Raw genomic sequence first — 5,108 nt, forward strand, 5'->3', positions numbered from 1 at the left:
AGTGTCAGACTTTATTTTTGGGGGCTCCAAAATCACTGCAGATGGTGACTGCAGCCATGAAATTAAAAGACGCTTACTCCTTGGAAGAAAAGTAATGACCAACCTAGATAGCATATTGAAAAGCTGTCTAGTCAAGGCTATGGTTTTTCCAGTGGTCATGTATGGATATGAGAGTTGGACTGTGAAGAAGGCTGAGTGCCGAAGAATTGATGCTTTTGAACTGTGGTGTTGGAGAAGACTCTTGAGAGTCCCTTGAACTGCAAGGAGATCCAACCAATCCATTCTAAAGGAGATCAGCCCTGGGATTTCTGCAGAAGGACTGATGCTAAAGCTGAAACTCCAGTACTTTGGCCACCTCATGCGAAGAGTTGACTCTTTGAAAAAGACTCTGACGCTGGGAGGGATTGGGGGCAGGAGGAGAAGGGGACGACAGAGGATGAGATGGCTGGATGGCATCACCAACTCGATGGACATGAGTCTGAGTGAACTCCAGCAGTTAGTGATGGACAGGGAGGCCTGGTGTGCTGTGGTTCATGAGGTCACAAAGAGTTGGACATGACCGAACGGCTGAACTGAACTGAACTGAATCTGATGGAGAAAGGAAAGAGTAGGGACGGAGTATGTGATTCAAGTTGAGGCGGCCATGCCGAGGAGAACTTCCAGCAGCACAGTGCCTTTGGCCCCTTCTCTTCCTGCCACTGCCCACCTCCGGCACCACCCTCCTGTCCGCTGCACGTGCTGTGTCTGTCCAGCGCCAGCTCACATTTCCTTCTCACTCTCTCTGGACAAATATTTTATCACACAGTGACATCCGAAGGGAGTGTTTCGGTGGTTGCCATTATTGCTTTAATTTTAAATTTAGATTCTGTAATAACTCTTCACAGGGAAGACCCCCCCTCCCCAAGTAAACTTCAAGCACAGGCTTTAGAACCAAAGAGACCAAAGTTTGAATGCTTATTTGATCATTTATCAGTCTTAAGATATGGGCCATTGTTTCCCTGAGCTTCAGTTATTTTCAGTCTATGAGATGGAGACATACTTACCTTGCAAGGTTTCCTGAGGATTAAAGATCATAAAAAAGCATTGCTGACAATGGGAAGGTGTATAGTAAGCACGAGTGTTCTCACTGTCTAGAGAAGACGTCTCTCTGACCTTCACTGTCCAGTATGGTCCCCACTAGCCGCCTGTAGCTATTTAAATTTTACATGAAATTAATTAAAAGCATTTAAAGTTAGAAGTTCAATTCCTAGTTTCTCTAGTCACATTTCAAGTGCTCTATAGCCACACACAGTTAGTGATGTGCACACACACACACACACACACACATACACACCCATATATTACTGGATAGCACAGATTATAGATCATCTCTGTCACTGCAGAATGTTCTAATGGACAGCATAATTATACCATCAGTTCAGTTCAGTTCAGTTGCTCAGTCGTGTCCGACTCTTTGCGACCCCATGAACCACAGCACACCAGGCCTCCCTGTCCATCACCAACTCCCGGAGTTCACTTAGACTCACGTCCATTGAGTCGGTGATGCCATCCAGCCATCTCATCCTCGGTCGTCCCCTTCTCCTCCTGCCCCCAATCCCTCCCAGCATCAAAGTCTTCTCCAATGAGTCAGCTCTTCGCATGAGGTGGCCAAAGTACTGGAGCTTCAGCTTTAGCATCATTCCTTCCAAAGAAATCCCAGGGTTGATCTCTTGCAGAATGGACTGGTTGGATCTCTTTGCAGTCCAAGGGACTCTCAAGAGTCTTCTCCAACACCACAGTTCAAAAGCATCAATTCTTCGGCACTCAGCCTTCTTCACAGTCCAACTCTCACATCCATACGTGACCACAGGAAAAACCATAGCCTTGACTAGACGGACCTTAGTCAGCAAAGTAATGTCTCTGCTTTTGAATATACTATCTAGGTTGGTCATAACTTTTCTTCTAAGGAGTAAGCGAACTGCAACTACAGTGAAGGCAGGAACCATCCATGTAACCCACTGGCCAGCAGTGAGGTTCAGGGCTAAATCCTTCTGTCAGAATATTCTATTCATTGTGTGTTATGAAAATTGCTCAGTTGTGTCCAACTCTTTGCAACCCCATGGACTATATAGTCCATGGAATTCTCCAGACCAGAATATTGGAGTGGGTAGTCTTTCCCTTCTCCATGGGATCTTCCCAACCCAGGGATCGAACCCAGGTCTCCCACATTGCAGGTGGATTCTTTACCAGCTGAGCCACAAGGGAAGCCCAAGGATACAGGAATGGGTAGCCTATCCCTTCTCCAGCAGATCTTTCTGACCCAGGAATTGAACCGGGGTCTCCTGCATTGCAGGTGGATTCTTTACCAACTGAGCTATCAGGGGAGCCATTCCATTCATAGCATAGCTGATACAGAGACTAGATCAGTAGTTGCCAGAGGTGGGGTGGTGGGGAGTGGGAGAAATGGGTGAACTGTTTTTGTTGTTTTTGCAATGTAAATAAATTGAATAAAAATTAATTAATTAAACTAAAAGTATCAGCATGCTAAAAAAAATTAAGCAAAAAAGAAGATGCTGAGGAACCTGAAAAGAAGTATGACTTACTCAGCAATTTTGCCAAGGCTAGACAGGTTATGTTAGTGTTCAGCTCTGGGTAAGCAAATAAATCCATCCAAGGTTGTCAAGCAAAGGGTATATTTGCCATAAATTTTACTTATTATTCACACACAGCTTCTAGACACTGTCTTGGTCAATTTTGAATTCATTTCCCTAGCAACCTGGGCTAAATTAAGCAATATGACAGAGCCATAAGCAGGGAGCCTTTCCAGAACATCTTAACCCATTATCTCAGACTTTAGATTTGCCTTTTATCTTAGTTGCTGTGCCAACAATTGTCTGCATCCCCAAGTCACTAGTTCAGGTCATGACTTGTTTAAACAAAAACACAAGAACGCGATGGGTCACAGGGTGTGGTTGTACAGGCTGTGCACTGCACAACTCCCTAGGGTACCATTTACAAAGTCATCATACATTTGTATACTTATTCCAACAGCTTCCTAGAAAAGAGCAAGGTGCCTTAAATAAGGAATAGCTTTTCCTGTCTTTTTAAAGGTACTGTGTATGTTGGCTGCAAGGGCGACTGCATGGGCCACTCTGTAGCTAGAGGCCAGAAACAAAGAATTCAGAATCGTTAATTTAGGGATAATTCAGCATTGGGGCCCAAGAATGTTCTGGACATCCATAGAAATTCTTTGTTTCAACAGCTGCCGGGGAAATTCTGCCTCATGACTCACTAAACTGGACCAGCCTTGACCTCAGATCTAGAGACTTTCGTTGGTTCTGACCAGGTTTCAAGACTAACACAGCGTTTCTCAAATCTGGTTCTACAATTCCTTGAGGAGTTAAAAAAAAAAACAAACCTTAAGATAAAGAAAGTAGATTGGTAATTTCCAATGGTAGATGGTGAGTAGTGGGCAAAAAGGATAAGGTGGTCAAAAGATACAAACTTCCAGTTGTAAAATAAATCAATCATGGAAGTGTAATGCATAGCATGGTGACTACAGTTTATAATGCCACATTGTATATTTAAAAGCTGCTAAGGGTAAATCTTGGGCTTCCCAGGTAGCTCGGCTGGTAAAGAAATCGCCTACAATGCAGGAGACCTCAGTTCCATTTCTGGGTTGGGAAGTTCCCCTGGAGGAGGGCATGGCAACCCACTCCAGTATTCTGGCTTGGAGAATTCCACGGACAGAGGAGCCTGGCGGACTACAGTCCACGGGGTCACGAAGAGATGGACACGACTGAGCGACTAAGGACAGCACAACACCAAAGGTAAATCTTAAAAGATCTCATCACACACACAAAATTTGTAACTATATGTGATGACAGATGTTAACTAGACTTATTGTGGTGAACACTTCACAATGTATATAAATATCAGATCATTGTGTTATCCATCTGAAACTACCATAATGCTATATATTATGTATACTTCAATTTAAAGAATTCTGATTCTGAACCACAGTTTGGAGCAATAAATTAAAATCACTCTGGATAGGGCATGGAGACCAGTGTTTTATAAAAGTATCTAGAGTCCAGCATGGTAGACAACTGCTTCTCCAGCAGATAGAAAGAACAGGATGGACAGATGGATAAAAGAGGAACCTGAAGCCCCAAGTCTGGGGAAAATTGTCAAAATGGAAGCGGACTTTTAAAATGTGTTGTGCGGCCCTTTCAATCACTAGAACCAAAGATAAACAAAAATGTTAAGCAACGTGATCTGGTATTCACAAGAGCAGAGTGGGTCTTCATCATTTGTTTTTAACGTTTAGAATTATACTAAAAATATAAACACGTTAACATCAAACTTTACTGATAAAACTGTTCTGGAGTACTCAAACTGAGCTTTAAAGTGTTAAAAGAAGCAAGGAAGGAAGGAAATGACTGAAAAGGGAAGGCGGGAGTTGGGCCCATTTAATAATAGAAATGAGCCCTCAGCTAAGCCCAGCAGGTAGCATGGCCCTTCACAGTGTGAGGGCAGGAAGAAGGGGCTCACTGTGATGATATAGAAGTTAAGTGGCATAACCACAAGGGAAGCCGACACTATCTTCCCAAACTGCGGCTTGTTTATTGAGAAGACCTTGTGGTTTCCTGTTAAATAATCCAAGTGTGGCCTAGTCCAGCTTGTCTCAGATGAGAATGGCTTACTCATTTTACCCATTTCTAGAGTTTTCTGTGAGTCATGGGTTATACTCGTTTCACATTCAGGTCTAAGATAGCCAGGCCCCTTGAAACCTCTCTGGAATTAAGTCTGCCCAGCTAATCCTTTCTGCACTATCTCAGAGATGAGTCAGTGCTTTGCTGTCTTCCTCTGCCACCCGGAGTTAGTGAAAAATATTCAAAATTCCCAGAAAAGCAGAAGTATTCTAATTGGTTCTTAGTAAAACAGTCAATTTCATAAATGTATGCTATATTTTCAAGGGCATGTTCAGAGCCTAAAAATACGCATTTACTTTGAATTCTTCTACCGGAGATACATGTGTAAAAAAATTTAGGGAAAAGAACATATTTTCCCTCACCCCCATTTCTTCTTATCCAAATCCTTAACTGCTTTCAAAAACCAGTTTACTT

The sequence above is a fragment of the Capra hircus genome, chromosome 7 (genome assembly GCF_001704415.2).
Source record: "Capra hircus breed San Clemente chromosome 7, ASM170441v1, whole genome shotgun sequence".
Classification (NCBI taxonomy): domain Eukaryota; kingdom Metazoa; phylum Chordata; class Mammalia; order Artiodactyla; family Bovidae; genus Capra; species Capra hircus.